The sequence below is a fragment of the Desmodus rotundus genome, chromosome 5 (assembly GCF_022682495.2).
Source record: "Desmodus rotundus isolate HL8 chromosome 5, HLdesRot8A.1, whole genome shotgun sequence".
Lineage (NCBI taxonomy): Eukaryota > Metazoa > Chordata > Mammalia > Chiroptera > Phyllostomidae > Desmodus > Desmodus rotundus.
Genome location: NC_071391.1, coordinates 15,136,203 through 15,162,375, shown reverse-complemented (window position 1 = coordinate 15,162,375; position 26,173 = coordinate 15,136,203). Strand labels below are relative to the sequence as shown.

At 52.4% G+C, this 26,173-nt stretch overlaps 1 protein-coding gene and 1 pseudogene across 4 annotated transcripts in view; both read left to right on the top strand.

The window, feature by feature from the left end:
* Positions 1-17,837: 17,837 nt before the first annotated feature.
* On the top strand, positions 17,838-25,631 carry LOC112303178 (isocitrate dehydrogenase [NADP], mitochondrial pseudogene; annotated as a pseudogene).
* CD82 (CD82 molecule) overlaps positions 24,844-26,173 on the top strand; it is a 52,291-nt gene continuing 50,961 nt past the window's right edge. The window contains exon 1 of one of the 4 annotated variants that reach the window (XM_045194009.3): positions 24,844-24,974. The gene's annotated coding sequence lies outside the window, so the exon portion shown is untranslated. Of the gene's footprint in view, positions 24,993-25,226; positions 25,380-26,173 lie in introns of those variants that run through there. The other 3 variants (XM_045194008.3, XM_024558689.3, XM_024558690.3) reach the window with 3 other exon arrangements.

Genomic DNA, 26,173 nt, shown 5'->3' with positions numbered 1-26,173 from the left:
TAGCTGTGTGGCATTGGACAAGCCAGTGGCCTCTGCCAGCCTCCGCTGTCCCCACCTGTAGGGAGACCGGGCCCTCCACAGCATGCTGTGAGGCCTCCCCTGAAGGAGGCCCTGCAAATAACTCCTCACGCAGCCTCGCCTGCCTGCCTGCCGCAGAGGGCTTCGCAGACACCGGAGACCTTGGGAAGTCAGAGAACGAGCCAGCAGGTCTTCCTGGGCCGTTGTCAGTAGAGTTAAAAGTATGACCGAGGCTCTAACAAACAGCTATTGCTTCTTGTAAATTCTGTGCAACAGCCGATGGAAAGGAAGCAAGGCCTGTCCAGGAGGCCCATCCTGGAAGGAACGCCCGACGATGGTGGGAGTTTGCCTTCCCGGTAATCGGCTTGCTTTTCACTGTCTCTTCTCCCCCGGCGCTCCCTCCCTTCCCGAAGCCCAACCATAAAAGCGGTGACAGCCAGGACCACACTGTTCACTTTATTGCAGTGTTGTTTTTCATTTGGAAAATCTCTCTCCAGAATGTGCTTGAAATTTTGAAGAAGTGAGTTAATATATCGATGATGTCTTTATTGTCAGGACACTTCCTGAATTAGAAATAAAAGCCTCCACCGCATTCAATACAAGGACACGGGCAGGGTGGGGGGAGGGTGGGGGGGCCTGTCCCTTTCCCAGAATGAAGGCCCTCCTTTTGTGGCTCACGTGGAGGGGAGGGGCCAGACTTTCTGAAAACTCAGGAGCCCAGCTTCCTGGAAGCAAAGGAGAAATCCCTGCCCTTCTGGGAGCAAGATCTGCGCCCATGGAGGCCCAAGGTGTGGGCCCCTGTCTGGCTCCTGCCTACCCTGTTCTGTGAACTGGGAGGAGACAAACTCAGCCTTTGGTGCCCCCTCTCTGCAGAGTGCCACTTCCCTTCTCCAGACCCCACCAGCCTGCACCCTCAACCCCAAGGTCCCAGTGCCCCCCACCCCAGCCCCTACCCCCATGTTGTTGATCTTTTTGAGTCTGAAATTTGTCTGTGATTCATTAGAAGAGACAGGCGGCAGGGTGCACTGGACAGACAAGGCCTTGGACTTGCACAGATCTGGACTTGAGTCTCTTAGTTGCTGTGTGACCTTGAGAAAGTGACTTTACCTCTCTGTGCCTCGGTTTCCTCAGCAGTGGTGGAAACATGCAGCACAGGGCGCAGTAGCTACTGTTGCTACTTAGCCACTTCCCTAAGGTCTTGTTACCACTGGGGAAGATGCAGGCTGCGGGGAGAGGGGCCCATGGGACATTGGCAGCTGCTGGTCGGGACAGTAGATGTTTCCTCTCAAGAGGAAACAAATGAAGGGGGTGACACCTACTATGTGTACGGCATACAGCTACCCTTATTCTGCAGACTCAAAGAGGTCAAGTTACTTGTCCAAGATCACACGGCCAACAAAAGAGACTCAAATTCATACCTGGGCCCCTCGGGTTCCCAGTTCATGCTGGGTTTCCTCCACTCTTGAGAACACCTCCTCCAAAGCCACGCACAGAGTGAGTCTTGATGGGGGCGGGAGGGAGGGAGGGTTCCCAGCGTGGGTGGGGCAGAGGAAGCCCCTGGGTGAGAATCCTGCAGTGAAGGGGGTAGGGGAGGGGAGGGTGGGGCGGAGGGCCCCCCAGCAGTGGCCCCTGCGCCACCCCGTCACAGGCCAGGTCTGGCCAGGGCCCTTTCCCCCGAGGGAAACCCAAGCATCCTGGGAACCTCTTGTTGATTCACACACGGGAATGCGGTCAGAGTCAACCCCGTGTTTCTGACTCTGTTCTTATTTCCTTCTGATGGATTTGTCCTTACACCCCAAGCCCCTGCCACTTTGAATTTCGACGGTCCACTTCTCTGTGCCACCTTGGTCCCCATGAGGATGCCAAAGCAGGAAGCCAGGGACAGCCGAGTCCAGTAACCCATTTCCTCCACACTGTAGTCAGGGACACTGAGCGGGGCTCCCATGACTTGGGACTCCTGGGGGGGGATGGAGAGAGAAGGGGGATTGGCTGAACAGGGAGCAAAACACCAGTCACCCCTAATCTACATAATCCTCAAAATGGGTCTGTAGGTGCTGGGAGCCAGGAAGGGACACTGGCGTAAGCTGCACCCTCACCAAGGACAAGGGAGGCTCACAGGTCAGCACTCAGTGGCACCGCCTTTCACCCCAAGCAGCCTGGGAAGAAACCGAAGACATCAAGTCTGTTTACTTTGAGTCCACCCAACTGCTGTGTGTCTTGAATGAACACCCGCCCCTCTCCCTGCCTTGCCCTCCCTACACACAGGCTTTGCTCTCCACACCTTCTCCGGTTTCATCATCCTAACCTTGTCCCCAAAATAGGGCTCGGTCCTGATTCCTCTCCTCTCTTTCTGGCAGCCCATCTTCGTTTGCTATGAAACTTCAAGCTACTCGAAGGAGACACGCCACCCCTGTGTTCCTGTGTTGAGCTCCCGTCCTCACTGAGGCCACGCTCCCCAGCTCTGCCATGTGAGTGTCATGCGGTGGACATGGGCATCGCAGCAGTGACCACCCCAGTGCGCGGGGCTGTTTGGGACGTGACCTGAGCAGCCATGGTCTCAGTCATCCCTGCTCCTGCCCAGTGCCGGCCAGGAGCCAAGAGACCAGCCTTTGGTTTCGGACCCGGTTCCGAAGTCGCTGCGTGGCCTAGGTACAGAACTCTACGACTTTGTGCCTTGATTTCCCCATCTGAGCACTGAAAGGGTCCCTCCTCCCTACCTCACCCATCTCTCTCATTGCCCCAGACCCTCGAAGGGGCCAGCAGGAAGGTTTCAGCGGCTGCTGCCTGTGGGTGGAACAGTCAGCTGGCCTGGTTTGGAGGCCCGGGGGAGGTGGGGTGGGGGCCATGATGGGCAGCCTCCCCCCACCCCGACAGGCACATGTGCAGCCCCATCTGGAGCAGCCACCCCCCAACCCCCCCCACACACACACATGGTCCTGCAGCCAGACCTCCAGCATGCCCACCCCCCGCCTGGCTGCCTTCCCTGCCACCCCGGGATTTGTACCCATAATCTGCATATTTAGCAGTTCACCTCATTGCAGGCCAAACCATAAATCCTCCTCAGCCGGCGCCCTGGGAAAGAGCTCCCCACGCTTCAGCAGAGCCCCGAGGCCTGGCTTCTGAGACCCCACTCACCAAGCCTCCTGGGGGGAAGGGTGTCTGCTCTATCCTCAGGTGTCCCCCAGCCTCCAGACGGTGAGCCAGGCAGCTGAGAAATCGGAGTAATCAAAATAATTGGAAGGAGAATGAAAGGGAAGTGAGAACAATTCCACTGGACCTGTAGGAGATGAACTGGGGCCTTTCTCCCCGTGGAGCAGACGGGTAGCCTGAGGCTCATGGTCAGTCCTTGAGGGTCAACTCAGCAGCCATGCTGGGAGGAGCTGTCATGTCTTAAAGGCCTGGCCAGGCCAAGTGAACTTCTAATTCTCGAGCTTGGAAGTAGCTGGAGTCATGAGAGGATCACGGCGTGTGGGACCCACACACTTGGCCTCAATCCTCACTCTGCCCCAACAGCTGTGTGGTCACGGTGACGGGTCTCACCCTCTGAGATGTTTCCCTCACCCTTTCTTCCTGGGTCCTCTCCAGCCTCCCGAGTCTGCCTCCCAGCCTCCCCCATTCCTGTCCCAACCCCGAGCAGGCAGGGCTTTTCCTACCACTGATTCTCTTCAGTGAAGTGCAGATGGACAGCCTGAGAAAGCTATCACCAGGGAACGTGCAGAGCAGACATTCTGGTTGTCTGAAACCATCCTTGAACCTGACCCGGACCCTAACGTTTTTTCAGCATTTCTGAGCTCCGCCCACGGACCGAAGGTATAGTGAGCGCCCCACGGAGAGTTCATTGAGTCCTGACTCAGCCCTTTGGGGAGGGAGGGAGATGAAGACAATGGTGTCCGTGGGTGGTAGAGGCTGGACTGACTCCAAGCCAGAGCAGTTGGAGGCAGGGCCTGAGCCTTCACCCCCAGCCCTAGAGAACAAGGCCACGGGCATCCTCATAAAGAAGGAATCCTCCCACTTTCTGCTTCATCTGCTTTCCTGCATGTGACCCAGCCTCTCCCCAGTCTGAAGGGCATGCCCACCACCTCCACTGCTCCTCTGCCCTGGGGCTCCTACTCGCTGATAAGGTGGCGGCGGCCTCCTCCTCGGCCTGGCTCTGCTGCCGCGGGCCTGGTCTTGCTCCCCTGTCACACCGGGTGCCCATCGGGGCAGGACGTGAGGTTCCAGGTCTCCTGTCCTCTCTCCAATTCATACATCTAACAAGCGCCTCATGCCAGGCACTGTTCTGGTGATGGAGATAAAGTCATTTTAAAAATGTCTTCAGGCCTATTGTCTCCAGCCCCATTTGCCTGTGGCACCTCCTCTTTCCCCTTACATCTCCACTGATGGGTGAAATAGAAAATTTAGAAGGGAAATGCCCTGACTGGTGTGGCTCAGTGGATTGGGTGTTGTTCTGCAAACCAAAAGGTTACCGGTTCGATTCCCAGTCAGGGCACATGCCTGGGTTGTGGGCCAGGTCCCCCGTTGAGGGCATGTGAGAGGCAACTGATTGATGTTTCTTTTGCACTTTGAAATTTCTCTCCCTCTCTTTCTCCTTCCCTTCCCCTTTCTCTAAAAATAAATAAATCAAATCTTGAAAGAAAAAAAGAGAGGAAGGAGGGAAGGAAGGAAGGAAGGAAGGAAGGAAGGAAGGAAGGAAGGGAATTTGGAAGGAATATGGAAAAACCATGCCTGGAATCAGAAGACCAAGGTTTAAGTGCTCACCTTGTCATTAACTTGTCATGTGACCTTAAACAAGTCTCCGGCCTCTGGGCCTCAGCTGCCCCCTCTGTCACACAGGAGGCCTGAACTCCAGCCCTCACGCAGCCTCGGTCCCTCTGGTCCCAACTTCCTGACTTTCGCGATGTTCACCTACCCCCTGTAACTGTATTCACTGAATATTATTCTTTAAATAAATGTACTTTCCCCAGTTAAATAAATTTGTTTTAAAAGGAAATTTTAAATCACTTCCACAAACGAAAAAATCAGTATCATCTGCCATAAGAAATAAAAGGTAACCAGAAAAATAAATACAGTGAGGACGAAATAACATTATTAGCCTCACTGGAAACTATTCTTCGCTACAGGCCGCGGTCCCCGTGTCCTGCTCTCCTTCCATTCATTCCTCTAATTAGTGTCCCCGAGCTCCTTCCCCATGCCAGGCATTGTCCTGCTGCTGGAGATTTTTAAAAATTCGAAAGAAATAGGCCAGTCCCTGGTTGACGCAGCTCATGCCCTGGTGGAAAGGGACAGACAGTAACTAAAATAAACACAGCACAGTAGTCACGTGCTATGGAGGCAAAGCCAGGCAAATGGAGAAGGGGCCGCTACCTTACCCAGCGTGGCCAGGGACAGTGTTGATGTGCATTTGAGCAAAACTCTGAAGGGAGCAAAGGCACGAGCCACGTGAATACCTAAGCAAAGAGCCCTGGCTCAGAGACAGAAGCAAGTGCAAAGGCCGGAGGCAGGAGTGTGCTCGTGTGTCTGAGAAATCACGAGGAGCCCAGGGCAGGGTGAGCTGGGGGATTCTTGCTCAGCGGGGTCTCCAGGACTGGGGAAGTCAAAGAAATCAAAGCCTCAAGCTCCCCCTGGGACTGCCATCAAAGTAGGGAGGCAGCCCCCAAACTCCTCTCTCCAGAAGATTCTAGGCTGGGGGAGGGACTGAGGGAGAGGTCCAGAGCTGGGACCAGGGTGAGGCAAGCCAGGCGCCCAGGGCACAGATCAAAGGAGGCACTCCGGGTTGGGTGGGCACTCACACACACAGAGAGAGAAGCACCTCTTTACATTTTGCTCCCTGGTGCCTGGCTTGGTCCACCCCAGTCCCGGTCCTGATCTGGGGTCCCGCTGTCTAGCTTCACCCAGGACAGCAGGAACCTACCCGCCCCTCACCCTTTCCTGCAGCTCAACGCGGCTCATGAACAGGGTGACGCCACCTCCTCTGTGTATTCTCAGGCCAGCTGCTCCCTCTCTGAGCCTCAGTTTCCCCATCTGGGAAAGTGAGACTGGATTAAACTGCCACAGCATCAGAATCACCTGGACACATGCAGGGGTGGCATGGGGGAGCCCTTCGTATTCCAGGTCTCCACCTCAAACCTACCGAATCAGAATCTCCGGGTGGAGGGGCCCAGAAATCTATTTTAAGTTGATGGACCGTCTGGTCTGTGAGTTACTTAGAGCTTTCCTGCTCTGACTGCCTTTGGGTTTACGTACCCAAAATACCCCCAAAGGGAGAAAAATGCCCTTTCTGGATTCATTCATTCATTTATTCTTCCAATCAAGCAACACATTTCAGTGGTTATTGAAGGCCAGGAAGTGTTCTCACTCATAGCCAGTCCTGTACTCACAAAGAGCGCCCACTGGTGGGCAGGTGAGAGATAACAAACAGGGCAGGGTGATTTTCCACGGCAAGAGCTGTGAGGAAAAGACACTGTGGCATGAGACTGGGGGTGGGGTGGGGCAGGGCTACCTTAGGGCCCTTACAGATGCCTCCTTGAAAAGACATCTGAGCTGACATGTGGATAACATAACAGGCGGTGAGAACAGCCAGCACCAGGGTCCTGGGGCAGGAACAGATCTGGTGCATTTGAACAATAGAGAGAAGGCCAGTGCGGCTGGCACATGGTGAGTGGGAGGGAGGAGCAGGTGACAGGGCCTGAAGGGCGAACCGAGACAAGTGTGCAGCAGGTGGTAGCAGCACGGGCTCTTCTCCAACAGACGACCCCGGTGCTGGCTGAGAATGAACTGGGAGGCACACCAGAAGGAGCAGGAACACAGCCACAGCTGTCCTGGTGAGCCGGTCTGGCGGCTGCACTGGAGGCGGCTGAGGCATGCAGGGGGCTTGGCCAGGCTTCATTTGGAGGGATGGTTGGTAGAAGTTTCAGTGGAAGTTTCAGAAGTTTCAGAAGTTCCCTGTGCTCCTGTGCATGCATGTGTTGGGCGGTCTGAGCAACTCAGGGCAGGTCTGGGTCTTACTGGGTCTTGTGCCTTCCTCAGAGGCCAGGCCAGGTCGGTGTGAAATAAATAAATAAAGCATAGGTAATTCCTAATGTGTCCACAAGATGGCAGAATTCCAGCAAGTACAGGAGATGCTAACAGACACCCGGTTAGCGCAAGGGGACTGCTGGCTGGTCCAACGGGTGGTACAACTCCAGGGGGCACCCTAGTGCTGCATTCCATGTGAATGGTGCCTACTTGGGTGATTTCTTTCATGGGGCGCCCCTGGAAAAAAGGATACAATGATTTAACAATAGCATCTAAGGTGCCAGGTGCTTGTACATATTATCTTATTTAATACTCCAAAGAACCCTCTTGTTATCAACAACTGTTATTATCTCTGTTAGGGATGAAGAGACTGAAGCTCAGAGAGGGGAAGTGATTTTCTTGAGGTCACACAGCAGGGAAGCAGTAGAAGCAGGAGCAGAGCCTTGGCCCAGCCTCTGGGGTGCCCTTCTATAGAGAGAGAAAGAGCTGTTGGCATGCTGGGTGGGGAATTGGGACAGGCCTACTCTGGGCTCTGTGTCTTCCTCACTGTGATCCTGCTCCTTCTGTAGGAAATGAAGGGGTAGCTGAAGGAGCGCGATCAGGAGCAGAGAGATGGGTTTGGAGGAGAAGTAAGGGCTGGGTGGGTCTGGACCGTGACCCTGGCGGGAACTGGGAGGCTGGTTCACCCCTGCTCCAGGAGTGAGAGGCTGGCTGGGGTTAGGTCTCAGCTTGGGAGCATCCTGGGAGCTGTGGCAGGCCTGGCCTGGGGTTAATTAGCCCCTGGGAGGGGAGCTCGAGGGCAGTCTTTGGAGGCAAGCTGGTATCCCGCTGGGCCCAACACCAGGTGCAGCACCCACAGACATCCGGCCCACGCTCAGGTGGCCTGGTGCACGGCTCTGAAGGGAGGGGCAGAGGTGGGGTACAGGTTGGTGGAGATGACCCAGCTCAGGCCTGGGAGTCAGGGGACCTGGCTTCCAGCCCCAGTTCTGCTTCTAGGCCCTGGCGACCTTGGACTAGTCCTTACTCCCTTCTCAACCAGTTTCCCCATCTACAAAAAGTGATGGGTGAAGCTGGTGGCCCCTTCTGTGGGCTCCCTTCTAAGTCTCCCAGTCCCTGGGCAGGTGAGTGTGGGGAAAGGCCAGTGTTGATGTAAGAAATGTCCAACCCTGTAGAGGATTTTTATGAGTTTATTTCAGCCAAAATGATGTCAATTACTGGGAAAAAGAGTCTCAACGGATTGAGAAAATGCCCCGGAGAATGGCAGTACTGCAGCGTGTTCATGCACTAGAACCAACGGGGGAAACATAAAGAGAGTTACATGAAATTCATCGGTGGTAGATTAAGAGGAAGAGGAAAGCAAAATGGGGAAACCTCTGGGACTGGATAAAAAGTAAAACAGAAAGACACATGCTTTCACATTGGTGAGTGCAAGACAGTTAATAATTAACATTTACAGCACTTAGGGAAGGTATTTGGGGAACAAGGTAAGAGTGAGGGGTTCTGTGGTCTCATGCTCTGGGGTGGTGGGTATACCCTGAGGGGTCTGGAAAAGGGAATTATTCGGACATTCCAAAGGTCTGTTATCTCAGATGCAAAAAGTCAACAGACAGGTTCACTAAAGGTGAAGACTGACCTTTGTCACGGAAACTACAGGCCTAGGGTGTGGCTGCCCACCAGGGTCCGCTTTTAGTTAGGAATGTGTCTGTTCAGACTGTCCAGTGCGGTTGCTTTTGGTCTCTGAGTCTGCAAGACCTGCTGTGCTGGCCTCCCCTGAGCTGCTTCTCAGGTTTGGTACCTGGCCCCCTGGGGCAGGGGGAGGTCCGGGCTGAGGGAGGACAGAGGAGAGCCCAGACAGAACCTGCAGCGTCCTCAAGACTTGCACTTGGAGGGGGCCTTGGTTTGAGTCACTGCAGGGGACCAGCTGTCCAAAGGGCTGGCCCTGACAGTTTTGCTCATCTGCCTCCACTCCAAAGCTCAAGAACTGCTTGAAAACTGACCCGGGCCCATCCCATTTCACAGAGAGAATGGCCCGGAGAGGGGAAGGGACTCGCGTGAGTCACCAGCCAAGGAGGGTGAGGAGACAAGGGGAGGGGCGCCAACACCACCTACCTCACCCCCTTAACTTCAGCACGTTTGCCTCTAGGGAAAGGTCTTTAATCTGCCAGGGTGGCCCCATGCAGCCACAGAAGACTCACCCAGATGCGTGGTCCTCGGGGGACCCCTAGCACTCTGACTTTGGGAGCCCAGACTGTCTCATTCACTCCTCATTCTCTGTCCCTTCCTCCTCAGCATCCCAGGATCTAGTGAATTTTCATTTCAGTTCCGCTCAGAGACACAGAATCAGTGAGGTGGGGAGGTCTGGCCGCGCCCTGGCCTTCTCCAGCGAAGGCAAGGCAAAGGTCAACTTAGAAACAAGCAAAGAAACAAGCAAATCAAGTAGGATCTGGCAACTTACCTACCTCCTGTCATAGCGTTATTGCCCCCACTTGGCAGATGAGGAAACTGAGGCCCAGAATGGTGCACGGACTCTCTCAAGTGTTCCCAGTTGGCTCCAGAACCCATGCCTCAAGACTCCACCCCCATGCAGTCTGCTATGGTGAGGCTTTTCACACCTCTCCCCCTGCCTCTTCCTGGATGCAGTCCAGCCCCACCCCTGTCCCCTATCTGCTGGGTCAGCAGCATTCTCAGGTATCACCTGCCCCTCCAGAACCTTGCTGCTGTGTGCAGGGCCTGGAGGTGCCCATTTTGGGAGACAAGGGCGACCCCTGGTGGAAACTTATGAGCATGGCATCCTGCTAAATATTTCCCTGGAAAATGCCTGGGCCGGTAATAGACTCCCCTGCTTCCTTCCTCACTCAGTGCATATTTATTGAAGGCCTACTATGTGCCACGTACAATCTAACGTGTTAGAAACACAGAACTAAACGGGATTCTTTCCCTAAAGAGACTTCCCGAATAGGAGAGGTGTTTCCCTCAAGAACCTTTCAGCTTATGACATTGTTGTTTTACAACGATAATTATAATCGCCACCGTCACCATTACCAGCCGCCATCATCAAAGTCGCCATCAACACTGTCACCATTGTCACCATTACCGCCACCATCTACTGTCACTACCACACCCATCGCCTGTATCATCATCACGCTCACCGCCACCACCATCCGAGTCACTGTTCCCAACACCCACTCATTTCTCCTTCAGTTTCACTCATCCGGGTTTTGTAGTTTTCCTCAGATAGATCTCATACATATTTTTTAGATTCGTACCTCCGTATTTCATCTTTGGGTGTGCTAATGGGAATGGCATTGGTTTAAATTTCAAATCCCACTTGTTCATTGCTGGTATGTAGAAAAGCAATTGACTTTTATATATTAACCTTGAATCCCGCGACCTGTAATTACCTAATAGTTCGAGGAGGTTTTTTGATTCTTTCGGGTTTTCTACATAGATGACCGTGTCATTGCTGAACAAAAAGTTTTATTTTTTTCTTATCAATCTGTATACATTTTATTCCCTTTTCTTGTTTTATTGCACTAGCTAGGACTTACAATACCCTGTTGAAAAGGAGTGGTGAGAGGGGACAGCCTTGCCTTGCACCTGATCTTAGTAAGAAAGTTTCAAGTTTCCTACCATTAAGTAAAATGTTAACAGTGAGGGGGGGTTGTAGATATTCTTTATGAAGTCGAAGAAGTTCCCCTTTATTCCTGTTTTACTGAGAGATTTATCATGAATGGGTGTTGGTTCTTCTTCCTCCGAATTCCAGGCTGGTGAATGCTTTCTCTGGCAATCCCTTTTTCTGCATCTATTCATATATAATCATGTGATTTTTCTTTTTCTGCTTATTGATGTGGTGGAATACTTTAATTGACTTCTGCATGTCGAACCAGCCTCACAGACCTGAGATAAATCCCCCTTGGTCATGTCGTATAATTCTTTTCATACGTTATTGGATTGGATTTGCTGATACTTTACTCGGGACTTTTAGCTCTAGGTTCATGAGGGATATTGTTCTGCAGCTTTTTTTCTTTTTCTTTTTGTAATGTCTTTGTTTTTGGTATTAGGGTCATGCTGGCCTCCTGGAATGAGTGAGGAATGATCCCCTCTGCTTCTACCTTCTTTTACTTTCATTTATGGTGAAATTTAGAACATACACAAGTGCATATGAAAATGGCTTCATCCTCCAGGAGGATAACAGTGAAGAGGAATGTCTGTCACCCGAGCCAGGAACTGTGGCCTCGGGATAGTTCCTCAACCTCTCTTCTCTTTCCTCATTTTCAAAGTAGTGTTGACCATAACAAACACTTTCAACCTATAGGCCTGTTTCAAGTATCAAATATATTACAGCATGTTAAAATATACTACAACAGGTCCCAAGACATGGGGGGGACTCATCAATATTAGATGCCATTATGGCCAGGTCTTTAATTTTACATACTGAGGAACGCCTCGGCCTGAAAACCTCATCCATGCCTGCAGGGTGAGACAGTAAGCTTTGCATAATGAGAAGCCACATGCTTCTTTGTCTAAGTGGCAAAGATAATGCATTTCCAACCGACCCAACATTCCCAACCAAGTCCCTAAATATTGTATAAACACATAGAATAATCCTTGAAGGATTTCCACATGGCATAAAGCAGCTAAAATGCCAAATGCCTGATGGCTCAACCCCTAATGGGCTCATTAGTGCGTCTGGGCGCCCACTCGGCACACAGTCTGTGGACACGGTGATGAGGGAGTCCTTGGCGGGTGAAGGTTGTCAGTCCACCCCACAACAACCGCTTCTCTGGGTTTCTCAAAAACACGGGTCACGCTCCGGAACTGTGGTAATGCATTCCAGAACCAACAACACATCTATAATTGCTCTGTACTTTCTTACCCATAAATGTGTGTGTGTGTGTGTGTGTGCGTGCACACGCAATAGACGGAAGCACACGTGTGGACCAATGCACGGCTTTATACACACATTTCTTTCTCTCTCTCTCTCTCTCTCTCTCTTTTCTAGTTAAACAGTGATTGTGTTGCTTGAGTAATAGACATTCCATGCAACCAGAGCGGAGGCTATGGATGGATGACTTCTATTTCCAATTGGTGGGGGAGGACTTGTTTGGTCTTACGATACCAAGCCAGCTGGTGAATACAGCTGGCAAATGAGGCTCTTGGTCAGAATCAGACAGAATGTAGTGTCCTTATTCTTTCTACTCTTCCCAAGGTGCTATTGAACAGCAACTGCATTCTTAACTAAATGGTACAGATCCTCAGGGAGATTAGGCGCAAGTCCACGGACTGAAGGGTTCTCCAGATCTTACCGACTGCCACAGGGTGCTTGTTCAACACCATGTGAGTCCCTCGGAATCGCACCCATTTGTGAGGGGGTCAGGCCCTTCTCGGCCACCTTGTAGACCTGCTCCTTCTCATCATCAGATGTCAACCTCAGCCAGGTGGGGACGCTGCAGAGGTGGGGACTGGGACAGGCCCTTCCTGGGAACATGTGTGCAACCCCGGGTGGCAGGGGACAGGCAGCGAAAACGAGCCCCATCCATCTCTTTCATCACCAATTCTATTCTAGATTCAATTTTCTGGATCTCTCAACTCACAGGCTCATCCTCTTTTGTGGAAAACACTTACAATTGGGACAACGTGGGAAGACTACGGAGGCGGTACAGAGCCTGTGATGCAGTGTAGACGCTGGGCGTGGATCTCAGGGGAAACCCCAGAGGCATGACGACCGACTGCTCACACGAGTCTTCTCACCAGGCCCACCCACAGCACAGACGTCCTCATGCCACTTTTCTGCAGAATCATCAGTGCAGGCTCTTTGTTCATTAGGCAGAGTGGCAAAAGGCTGTGTCAACCTGTCTTCAGAAGACATCTAATTCTGACGTATAGGAAAGGGTTGAGAGCAGAGTCACTGGGAGAAGAGAGTAGTGGAGCCTGAAGCCCCTCCCCATTGAGCCACCACGCTGGACTCCAGGCCCGTCCACAAAGATGTAAAGATGTACATCACCATCAAGCTTTCTTTGAAGAGAACTGAACCAGGTTGTATCCATAATCCCAGCCTTGCCCTGGCTGCCAGAAAGCCCAGGGCGCAGCTCTGTGCTCACTTGTCAGAACTTTTCTCAGCTGGGCTTTTTATGGGTATGATTCCCCTTTCCCTTTAGGTCATGGTTTCCATCTCTTCGTTGGTTAGTGATGTCTTCCGGTCTCCTCTCATTAGCAATTGGGATTGTTAACGATAGTTACAATTGGTAAATGTGTTCTGAATGCTCATTGGACCAACTTGGTCGAGGTCAACTGTCCTGCCTGGATTAGTACAGTGGCCTCCTCACTGGTGTCCCCTCGTCTAGGCTTGCCTCTCTACAGTCTGTTCTCAAGCCAGCAGCCCGAGGGACCCGCTAAAACACAAGTCAGATCATGCCAATTCCCTGCTCAAATCCTGCCCTCTGAGTACAAGCTCAAGACCACAGACCCTCCATCACTGGGCCCCTGACACCTCTCTGGCCTCATTTCCTATCACTTTCCCTGCATGCAACCTATTCAACCTCACTTTGGCCTCAGGGCCTTTGCACATGCAACCCCTCTGCGTGAGATGCCCTTTGCCCAGGTATCCTCAAGGTCTCACTGCCTCGCTTCATTCAGAACTTTCCTCTTGTCACCTTCTCAGATGGGCTTCCCTGACCTGTTATACGAAACAGCTTCCCTCTTCCAGAAACTCCCTGCTGTTTACCCTGCTTCGCTATTCTCCAGTCCCCTTACTGCCACCCACCATATAATACATTATTGTCTATCCTTCACTGGAAGGTAAGAAGCTTCAAGGGGGCAGGGCCCTTGACTGTTTTGTTTACAGCTGTCTCCTCAGTGCTAGGATATTGCCCAGTACACAGCAGGCACTCAACAAATAGCCGCGGAATGAAGGGATGATTTATAGTCGAGTGAGAGAATGAAGCAGGATTTCCTGCATTATGCTGCTTTGTAACTGGTGTTCCCAAGTACCCACTCCCACCCCCTGTAATAAGATTAGATAGTCCTGCCCATTGTCCTGTGATTGGTTAACCTGAGAGAGGGCCTGTCTCTGTCCACTGATGTGGAGCTCAGCTCTGCGACTTGCTTGAACCAATAGAATGTGGGCAAAAGGGGCAGATGCCACATCTGAGCAGAGGCTCTGAGAGCCATCTTGGGGATTTGCCATCATTTTTCCTTCTCTAATAAGAACAGCATATCCCATGTAAGGGCCAGTTTTTCATCTTCAATCTGGGAATGACGAAGACACAAGGAAGGAGCAGCCCCTCACCTGACCCACAGCGATCTTCAGTGGCCACTTAACCTAAATGAGAAATAAACCTTTGTTGTCATAAGTCAATGAGATTGTTGGGGTTCTTTGTTACTGCAGCCTAACCTCACTGAATCTGACTAATACAGGGCCAAGTGGTAGCACTGGAGAAGCAGTTAAATAGATGACCTAGCCCTGACTAGTGTGGTTCAGTGGGTTGTACATCATCCCGCAAACCAAAAGGTCACTGGTTCAATTTCCATTCAGGGCATATACCTGAGTTGCGGGCCAGGTCCCTGGTTGGGGGCATGCCAGAAGCAACCAACTGATGTTTCTCTCCCTCTCTTTCTCCCTCCCTTCTCCTCTCTCTAAAAATAAATAAAGAAATAAAGTCTTTTTAGAAAATCAAATAAAACAGATGACCTCTGAAGTCCCTTCTAGGCCCTCAACCTGGACTTCATGGCCCATTTTCAGCAAATGGGACATGGATCCTGAAGAAGGAGGCATTTTAAGGAGGCTCTAGCATCCTCATTGGGTTTTGAGTCAGGCAGTCCTGGCTTGCCCCCAGCTGTGCCACTTACCAGCTGTGAGATCTTACTGAAATTATCTACAAACTCACCGACCCTTAGTTTCCTTTTCCATAAAGCAGGGGTGGTGAGTGTGCCCGCCGCGGGGGGTCAGTGTGAGGACGGGAGGAGGCAGCGCCCAGTGCCTGCTGTGTAGCGCGCCTCCAGCAGCAGGCGCTGTGGCGGGCCTCTGTCCTACTCGCAGCTGCCTCGCGTGCTTTGAATAGTCTCCCCAGACTTGATGAAATCCCCACATTACAGGTTCTAGCTCCCAAAGTGGACATCAGAAGTCTAGTTCCCAGCCTCCCCCACAGCCAGACTTGCAGGCAAGTGGCCTACAAGTCAGACACTCGCGTGCAAGGCTTGGATGTGGAGAGAACAGGCTCTGCCAGCAGCCTCTGTGCTTTGCTGGTGTGACAGAGGTGGCCTGCTGGGGGTGGTCTGCCAGGGGCTGCAGAGTTGGCTTCCTGGGACAACTGGTGTCAGATGGAGGATGGTGGCAACAGCTGTCTTGTTAGGTCAGTTCTGCAGTGTGGTTTGAGGCCTTATCCCTGGAAACTGAACTTGAACCTGGCTCTCCAGCCCACCCCAGTCCTTCCCCCACCTCAACAACTCAGAGGGCTTTGCAAGTGCCTTTTAGTACATTTTTGTGCATCAGCAACCAGATTATACTTCCTATGCTATAATGCCAACAGTTAATCTTATTTCATCCCCATTATTAAGTAAGAATCCTTGGTCCTTGTGGCCTCCAGACACCCAGGAGGACTGTAGGCTGGCTAGCAATAGCTCGTAAATCCCACACCCCAAGTTCCCTTGAGTGGGCAATCTGCCCCTGCAACCTGCTAAAGAGACCTGATTCTGTGTCTACCCTCACCTGGCCCTCCTGCCTGGGCTCTGCCCTGCTGCTGGGGCCGGAGGGGGTGGAGACCTTCCCTGTTCCTGCAGCACTTCCTCTCCTTGTCTCTAGATTTCTCTTGATTGGCTGCACTGCGTGCTCTGGACACCAGAGGGCGATAAATGCTCACTTGAGAGGAAAGAGTGAGGGGAGTCGGGTTTCTTTTTTTCCTCTGTCTATGCCTATGGGTGAAAGGAATGACTTGCAGACAACTAACTAGTCTGTCCTAGGGCCCTAAAATAGTGAATGTGGTGTGTGCATTGTCTGCAGCTTACAGGTGGGGAAGCAGGCCCAGAGAGGCGAAGAGGCATGCCTAAGGTCAGGTGGCTGGGAAGTTAGCCAAGAAGGGGCTGGAGCCAAACCAGCTCTCACAGCAGGGCCCTGCTAACACCGCAGCTTTAGCGCGGAGGGTGGTAGAGAGTAGGGAGCGAAAGAACGTGGTGTCCCTGTCTTCCTGCAAAGGTCTGTGTGGAGCTACAGCTGCTGCTTGGAGAGCTCGCCAGTTCAGCTGGTGTCCACTGAGACTGGGACTGCAAACTCAGCTGCCCACAGGGACCAGGCAGGTCACACTAATGAGAAAGGCCAGTTGGTGGGCCACAGGGAATGGTGGGGGCTGTGGCCAGCTGGAGGTCGTGTAGCATGGCTGAAGCTGCGCCCACCCTCCTGTCCAGCCAGCTGCTGCCCCGTGGGAATACACATCAGGCTATTTGGATTTTCCTATTTTTCAGCAGAAGCTAGAAATCTAAACGTTAATGTGAAACTTCCCAATTTGGAAAGACTGGTGACAAATTCAAAACTTCTTCAACTCAACTCTCTGAGTGTTGGTGTTCTCACCTGTAACAATGGGGAGAATGCTTCTTGGGCCACGGGAGCATCCTTTTCAACCTTGGCCTAATTAGGGAAGGGTTTCAGCCTGGCCCTGTGCGGCTCCAGCCAGCGGCAGGTGTGAGCGCTCCCCTGTCTGACCCCTACCTGCAGCATCTCCCCATCCATCCCAGGGACTTCGGAGCATCTAGAGATACCAGAAACAGGTTGTCCCAAGAAGGCTTCTCTGTTTTCTGCCCCAGGAGCGGTTCCCTGTGTGGATGGAGGCCATGGGAGGTGGTCTCCAGGGCGCTCTACTAAGGTTCAAGGAGAAAGTAATAGAATTTCTCCCATCCAAGTACTAAGCAAGCCCGACCCTGCTTAGCTTCCGAGATCAGACAAGATGGGCCGTGTTCAGGGTGGTATGGCCGTAGAATAAAACTTCTTTTATTTTTTTTAACATATTGAATATTTTAAGTCATTTTTAAACATTTCACTTTTTAAATGTTGTGTTTGTGTAAGGTTCAGAATATGCAAAATAGCTAGCAAATTAGTGCATTCATCTGAACTGTAAGTAAATAAGCTAACCTGTACTGGGGTGCGGGCTCGTGGCTGTGTGGGGTGCCCAGCCCCTGCCAGAGTTAAGCAGGTACCCAAAAGGGGAAAACAGCAGATGTAACTGGAAATTATGGTTGGGGAGGCATCATTTAATAGTTTCAAATAGTGCCCCAAGTGCCACAGTGTTTTTCTTTAAAAGCTTCATAATATGTAAAGTGCTACACAAATGCTAGTTATCCATCAGTTAAAAACACTCAAAGACATTTTTCGAGCCCGCCGCCAGGCGGCCGGAGCAGCGGCTGTGCTGGCATATTGCCTGCCGGTTTGGTTTGCTCGGGATGGAGGCCCCCAGTGGGGCCTACACTCGCTCTGCAGAGCTGTGGGCTCCGGGTGGCCTGGGCACCGGCAGCCCTGACAGGCCCCAACCTGCAGGGACCAGCTGTGGCGCCACTACACTGACAAGGGGTCAAGGCGGCCAAGTCAGCGGTGGAGATGGACACAATTAGTTGACACATATTATCTGGTGGTTCATCAGGGAGAAACTCATCCTGCCCCACACGCCTGTCCAGCTCACGTACTTCGACCTGGGGCTCCTGAACTGAGACAAGGTCAGGTTGCCATCGACTGCAGTGGCCACCAGAAGTAGAGTGTGGCTGTCAAATGTGCCTCCATCACCCCTAATGAGGTCCGTGTGGAAGAGTTTGAGCTGAAGACGATGTGGAAGAGTCCCAACAGAACCATCCGGAACATCCTCAGGGGGACTGTCTTCTGGGAGCCCCTTCTCTGCAAAACCATCCTCCGCCTCATCCCTGGCTGGACCAAGCCCATCCCTGTTGGCAGGCACGCCCATGGCGACGGTGCAAGGCCACAGACTATGTGGCACGTCAGGCTGGCACCCTCAAGATGGTGTTCACCCCAAAGGATGGCCACAGTGCCAAGGAGCAGAGGGCGCACAGCTCCCCTGCCGCCGGTGCAGGCATGGGCACATCCAACACCGACGAGTCTATCTGGGGATTTGCACACAGCTGCTTCCAGTACGCCACCCAGGAGAAGTGGCCGCTGTATGTGAGCACAGAGAACCCCATTCTGAAAGCCCACGACAGGCACTTCCCGGACATCATCCAGGACATCTTTGACGAGCAGCACTGTAAGACCGAGCGCGACAATAAGATCTGGAATGAGCACTGGCTCATTGATGACTTAGTGGCTCAGGTCCTCAAGGCTTCGGGTGGCTGTGTGTGTGGCTGCAAGGCCTACAATGGAGGGGTGCGGTCGGACATCCTGGGCCAGGGCTTCGGCTCCCTTGGCCTGATGACGCCCGTGCTGCTCTGCCCAGATGGAAAGACCACTGAGGCTGAGACTACTCATGGGACAGTCACCCGCCACTGTTGGGAAGGGCTAGCCCAGCAGCACCAACCCCATCGCTAGCATCTTGGCTCGGACGCATGGCCTGGACCAAGTCAGGGCCCATCATGTTTTCCAAGCCCCTGGAGAAGGGGTGCGTTCAGACTGTGGGGAGCAGAGCCATGACCAGAGCCCTGGGGGGCCTGCGGACCAAAGGGGGCCACATACTAAACCTGACAAGCTCCAGGGAGGCCTGGGTGGCAGCTTTATCAACTCAGAGGCCTAAAGTAACCACAAAGGATGGCCTGAAATTAAAACTGACTAACTGAAAGCAGTTTAGGCAAGCAGTCATGTCCTAGGCTGGAACCTTCCCTGACATTAAGTCAATCTTTACCTTAATTGAGCCTGTCTACTGTCTTTTTGCGTCAATATAACATACCTTTGGAATGTAAGATTTCCTTTTCCCTGGGACCCTTCAAAGCTCAGGCACCACACCAGAAGGAGGCCACACATCCTCTCATTGTTATTGTATCACATTAATTGTTGACTGTTAACTGTCCTGCACCCACCTGTGTAAACGAAGCGTGTGTCCATCGTTTTACTTTTTCTCCAATCCCAGAGGTTTCCCCACTTCGCTGTCTCCCGCCTCCCTAATCTATCATCAATGGATTTCATGTAACCCACTTACATCTTCTCTTTTGATTCAGTGTATAAAATAAGGTGCACACTGCCACTTCCTGGAGCATTTCCTCAGTCCGTTGAGGTTTTGTTTCCTGGCAATTGTCGTCAGTTTGGCTCAAATAAACTGATAAAAAGTCTTACAGGTTTGGAGGTTTGTTACGTCGACAGGATGCATCCATGGCCTCAGCAACATGAAGCTGAACAAACACCTCGCACTTCCTGAGCAACCTGGGCAAAGCCCTGGCGGTGGGCCCTGGTCCTCAGACTTGCGCCCGAGGGTGAACCTCCCACCCCTCTCAGGGGGCCTTTCTAGGGGCCATATTTTATAAGCAAAATGTTTTTAAGTGTCTGCGTTTCCCCTCATGGTGACAGGAGGCAGGAACAGTGTGTTTTACCTCAACCAGTCAGTATGTTTGGCATACTGTAATTTATATCGCCCTTGGAACACATGCTGCCATGTTTAGCTGCTAAACTCTCTTCAAAAACAGAAAGAAATAAAGAAGGAAAGAAGGAAAGAAAGAAAGAAAGAAAGAGAAAGAAAGAGCGAGCAAGCTAAGCTCCTTTAAGACATTTAAAAACATCTGGTGCATGGAAACAAACAGCTTACTTTAAAAATGATAACTTCTGTTATTGTTGTTGTCATCACTATTGTTATTATAACAATGTGGGCCCTTCTGCAAAGGATTTGTGTCCGCTTCCCTAGTGTGCCAAAAGCCCCCTGAGGCCAGGGTGGGTGGGATCAACTCCTGGACCTTCAGATTGGGGGAGGCAGGGGACAGGATCAAAGCAGGGCTCTAAAAGATCTTTGTTACATGCCCGAGACAGAAGAAACCAGTGGCTCAGTCTCTCCGGTGGAAACTTGGGTCAGCTCCCAGCTACCACCCAGTTATAATAGGTTTAGAGTTCAGATCCTCATTCCGCCCTTTGGAGAAGAAAGTAAAAGTGTGGTCCTGCTGAGCCCATTCAAATGCAGAAATTGGCTCGCTTAAAAATAGACCTGCTTGAGGAACTGCTATTAACCACTTCCTAGCCAGAGACTCAGCAAGAGGGCACAGTGTAGGACAGACTTTTGCAAAAGCGACTAGCACTCTTTCCGCTGCTCCCTGCAGGAGCAGGGTCCCTTCAAGGCCCTGCGGGATGGGGTGGGGGCGGCTCTTTGACCAATGTAAGCCTTTAGGGATGGACCATGTGGCTCACTGCTGGGTGCTCAGAATCTGGGTACCTGTGTCCTTTCCCCCTGGGGCTCAGTTTCCGCAACAGAAAACTGGAGTTACTACCCACTTTCATTTCTCTTTCCTCCATCACTTATTAGTTGTATGACGTTGGGCAAGTTGTATACCTTCTCAGTGCCTCCATTTCCACATCTGGAAGGTGGGCGTCATAATCATGTGTACCTCATCGGGTCGTTGTTACAAAGACCAAGTGAGTGCTATTTAAATTTGGAACTTTAAGGAAACAGTGCAGGTGGAGGGGAGGCAGGTGCTAACTCTATTCTGAGGACTCTGAAGAAGGAAGATCCTAACTAACCCAAGTACTGAAGACTACTTGTCCACAGTGGAGCTTATTAATTTGTGCGCAAATCATTATGTGAGAAACATTGTCTGCTTCTTTCTTTAAATCAGCTCAATTCAGATGTGCCACAGCTTTCTTATCCACTCGTCTACTTGGGTTGCTTTCATATCTTGGCTACTGCATGCTGCAATGGACATAGAGGTGTATATATTCTTTTGAAGTACTGTTTTGGGTTTCTCTGGATAAATCCCCAGATTTCACTGGGTCTAAATCAGCTGCATTCAGGCTCTCAGTTCCTGCAGAGGAATTTCTACTCCAGTCATTCTGACAACCTGCTTGGGACAGGGTGTATTTTCCAGATGGAGGCCCCCAGCCGCAAGAATATGTGCAACAATATCTTCTGTCCTGCAAGCTCTTCTTGAACTTTGCCACCCCCCCCCCCCCCCCCCCCCCCCCGCATCAAGAGAGGAAACTATGTTCCCTCCCCTTGAATGGGGTGGGCCTTTGTGATTGCCTCCACTAACAGAATACAAAAGAAGAGATACTATGTGATTAAAGTCTAGGTCAGAAAATGCCATGTACTTCTGCCCTGTCCTCTGTCTTGCAATAAGGAGGCCCATGCAACCTGCAGAGACACCTCATGGAGAGCAACTGAGGCCTTGGGCCACAGTTCTGGCTGAGCACCAACTTGCTAGCCATATGAGTGCGCCATCTTGGAAATGGATCCTCTGGACCAGCTGACATTGCGCTGAGCAGAGATATGCCTTCCCCACTGAACCCGCCCTAGACTGCAGATTTATGGGCTAAATGATGGAGTGGTTTGTTACAGAGCAATAGGAACAGATGCACCACTCTCCTTCCCTCCCTGCAGAGTCCTGTCAGTCTTGGGGCCTTACCTAGGCCTAGGCATCAAAGAGACCCTGACACCCATGTTCTCGCCCACAAGAACCATCAGGTTTCCTGCTCTGCAGCCTCTGGGCCATGTTTGGTGTAGGGGACCCTCTGAGAAGCTGGGGACCCCATGGCCATATCCTTCTGAGGTCTTGCTATCCCACCCTCTTTCCTGCCTGCAAGTTGGCTGGTGGATATTGGCTCTTTCTAGAGTGGTTCTTGCTCCTTTTCCTGCCTCCAGAACTCTCGGCTTCCCCTCTGGACGGACTGGAGAATTTCACAAAAGATGAAAGTAGTCTCTCCCTAGAGGCAGCTCTGCTGTTTGCCTGGCAAAATGCCCGGGTGAGCCATGACAAAGCCTGACTCTTGCTGGAAAGATAGGAAATGCTGGGAGAACCAACCTGACTTGACACATGACTACAGAACTCAGGCACACATCTTCTCAATGACTGTGCCTTCGGCTTCCAACGTGTGCAAGCATTGTGCCAGGTGCCAGAGAGACAAGGGCAAGTCACAGTGCCATCCATGGACTTGAGAAAGAGAGGTCACCTGTGTCACCTTGCTCATGCTTTAGGTGCCTAAAACCCTGGAAATCTCTGCCTAAAGGAACCAAGACCACATGTATGGCTTACTCAAGCACTTTCCCCAGGTCCATCCTTCTGAGGGTAAAATGTGGCCTTGTGTGCACCCCTAGAGGGGTGGCCGAGTGGTAACTATAGGCAAGACAGGTGTACAGTTTGGTCACGTGGGCTAGGGTGTTCATACGCCTAAGTCCTCGGCCACTTGTAACACAAGACAGATGTGGAACCAGGAAGAGAATCAGGGTGGGCGGGCTGAGGGCTGGGGTCAGGGCTGACCCACCCCACACTGTCAGGTTCCTGCATAGAATCCCAAAGAGTACGAGAACTCTAAATTTGCACGTGGCCTTCTTGGTCATCATAAAGGATATTTCTCAAGGCAGGAGAATAAACATGTTTTATTTTCCAATCTGTTAAAGGTTTATGTATAAGGGATGTGGGCCTTAATTTGCACTATTAACATGTTAGGGTGGTTCCGGGGGATAGTAACAGCGGGGGCAGGGGTGGTGGTGGTGGAGTACGGCAGAGATTCCAGAAGCTGCCTGCAGACTGCCCTCCATGTTGCCACAGCTGCCCCCATCTCTAATCTGGAATGACTGAGACAGGAAGGGGTAGCAGATGGGACTAGTGTGATGAGATGCCTGTCTGAGGGAGGAAGGGGGGCAATGGAATACAGCTGTTTTGCCAAGTTCCAGTTACCAGCATAAACACCCCAGCTTGAGGGGAGGGGACCTGAAGCACAGTCGAAGGGGAGGGCATTTTAGACCCATTTTGCATGGGCTGGCTGGGAACCCAGCCCAGGGCAGAATAGCACAGTACTTCTCAAAGTACAGTCCCTGAATCAGCAGCATCGACATCCACCTGGGAGCTAGTTAAGCTCTTGGCCTCTTGCAAGATAGACGGTGTCCCTCCACGGGAAGGACAATCTTTTTGGAGATTCTCTGAAGAAAACTTTTTACTGGAAAAAGAACACTTCTCAAACATAGGAAGTGTCCAAGAGTGGGCTAACGGTTCATTCACAATATCAGATTTGATCCCCAACAGACACTCAAGATTGGTATTGCTAGTACCTTTTTAAGGGCTTATGAAAGAAAAGTGAAGTACTGTGGATGAAAACGGGGCTCTACAGAAAGTAACCTCGCAGGGTGGTTGACCATAAATTCCTAACTGGGCAGGTTACGGTGGGTAGTCACCCCCAGGCATGCGATGTTTTCAGTGAAAGTTCACATTTGTCGGAAGCAAGCCCATGCGTTGTTCTTGTGCATCTAGGTTAACACATCTTGGAAATAATCATAATCACCCTCACAATCTTAACTATCCTGTAATCCAATCCCCACCTTGCTTTCATGCCACCTTCACGTAACCTTCCTTACTTCCCTCGTAATTTCAAAGGCAGAAAAGAAACGGCAACACTGTCCTTCTCCAAAGCCTTCAAGATCATGCTCCCCAGTAATAGTTGTCAGTTTGGCTCAGATAAACTCAGAAAAATTCTTTACAGGTTTGGACGATTCTTATCCTGCCTGCCTTGGGCCACAAGGCTCCCAGGAGGCTACCTGGTCTGTGTGATTGTCAGACCACCCAAACTTCTTCTCAGACTTGACGGGATTCAGAATCTCCTGGAAGCCTTGCTAAAACCAATTGCTAGGCTCCTTCCCCCGAGTTTCTCATTCAGTAGGTCTGGGATGCGGCCCCAAAATACACATTGCTAACAAGTTCCCAGGGGTTGCTGCTGCTGCATTTCCAAGGACCATGCTTTGGGAAGGACCGTGCTGGCCTGGGATCCAGTTCCAAACCTACTCCACCCTTGCAGAATGACGTCCTTGGGAGATGCCAATGAGATAATGGGAATGAAAGAGCTTTGTCAACTGCACAGGTAAGTGGCCCTGGTCAGTAACCTGCCCGAAGCTGGTCTCTGGGTCTGGGAATGCAGAGGGCTGGAATGCAGCAGGTGGGGGCCCCACTGCCATCTGGAGATCTTTTGCAGCCCATCTTAATTCTGGGCGGTTCCTTCTCTAGGGAGAAAGCCAGCTTCTGCGGGCTCAGGTCAGCAATCCCTCCTGCCACCCTCCTCATCAACCCACGTCTCCTCCCTCGCCTCAGGCAGCCTACTGGGCACCGCTCCAACGCTGGCTGGCCCAGGCCACTTCTCCAGGGGCCAGCCAGCCCAGGCAAGCTGGGGCAGCATCAAGCCTGTGATTCAGGGCTTGGGACTAGATCCTGCCCACACCTCCAGTGCGAGACTCAGAGGCCACGACTTCTCTTCTCTCAGCCTCAGGTTACTCTTGGGTCAATGGGCGCAACATCTGCATAGAGTTGTGCAAGTTCAGGAGCCAGTAGTTCTTTACAGTGCTTGGCATAGAGCCGGGCCTCTGGCAAGAGTTTAATCAGTGGCAACTGTTAGTATTTTCAAAAAGCGCTTGGGCCCAAGCCGCCTTCTGATAGAGGTTCGGACTTGGAACGCAAACCGCTCCCACGCCGTGCACCGGTTGGACCCGGATACACCCTCCCTGGAATGCCAGCGTGGGGGCCCTCTGCCCGCCGGCCCGCGCGGAGTTTGGGTTGGCAGGGCAGGACGGGATTAGGTAGACACTGTGGCGGAGAAGGGGCGTGCCTGGGGCGTGGCCTCATCCTAGGAGGGCCTGGGGCCAGGGTCCGCGGGGAGGAGAATGTGACGGAGGCGGGGACAAGGCCGAGGAGAGGCGGGACCGTTAGGTAGCATTGTGAGTGGGGCTTCCCACCCAGCAGGGCTCGAGCGCGGAACCCCGCCAGCCCGGGGGTCAGGCTTTATCCCGGCAGCGCCGGGAGCTGGAGGGACACAGAGAAGAGGACTGAGGAGGAGGGCCCAGGTACCTACCTCATCCAAGGTGGGCCTAGGGGCGGGGCTGGCAGGATAGATTGGAGGCCATAACGGGGCGGGGCAAGGGGCGTGGCTCCACCCCCAGCAGGGCCCGAGGCGGGGCGGGCAGGGTTACAGTAGGGAGGCCGTGGTGGGCGGAGTCTGGCCGGGCTTGTTGCCAGGCTACATTCCTGCAGCACCCGGGGGCGGGGCTGGCGGACTTGCGTCTGGAAGCCAGGGGGCGTGTTCAGGGCTGTTCTCCAGCGGGGCGGGGCTTGGCCGAGGCCGTTGCTTTCTCTGAGGACCGCCGGGAGGGGCCGAGTGGCTGAGCCCAGCGCTGCGCAGTTGGACGCTGACTGGGGCGCGAGCGGGCGACTCCAGTCTTGCAGCGCCGAGCAAAAACCAGAACCAGCAGGTGAGAAGGGAGCGGGGGGGAGGTCGGCCGGACAACCAGTATCAAAGTTAGTTTTCGCCACCACTTCCAGAGCGCGCTTGGGCAGCTTTCTCAGAACAAGTGACAGGTCGGGCCACGAAGACAGCTGGTGTGAGTGCGAAGGAGCTTAAGTTCCGGAGTTCTGAACCCCAGTTCTCCAGCTTCTCCATGTACCAGCTGTCTGACCCCGGGTTCATCCCTGCCCTGGGCTCTGGACCTGTCGAGTTCCAGTAAAAGGAGGTTGAACCAAGTGAACCTCACGGTCTCGTTGCTCTTTCTTGTTAAAACACCAGGAAGGTGAGGGCTGGCAGGTGAGAACCAATGCAGTTCAGCCACAGGTATTCAGAACATGCTGCCCAGACCGCAGTTTCTGTGCCTGCAGAGTGTCACTGAGCAAAGCCAGGTCTCTGTAAACATGAAGTGAATTGCTATACAGGTCACACTAGTTACCTGGATGGGGCTTGAACCCACAAGCCCAGGAAGAATGGGGCCCAAGTCAGGGAGATTTCAATCTCCCCTTCCCCCCAACTCTGAGAGTCCAGTATGACTTTGGGTCGGAAACTCAAGGGGGCTTTTGTACCTTTCCAAGGGCTTTTCCAGGTGAGTAGGCCTGAGAGACCCAGGGCAGAGAGCAGGGGACAAGTTCTCATCTGGTGAGCGTGGAAGAGAAGGGAAAACCCGGCCAGACGCTGGGCCCAGAGTCAAGCCCAGAGCCTGGGGCTCTTGCTGCATGCCCAGGGTTAGTTCTTGGGTCTGGAGGTTTCTGTCCTCAGTGG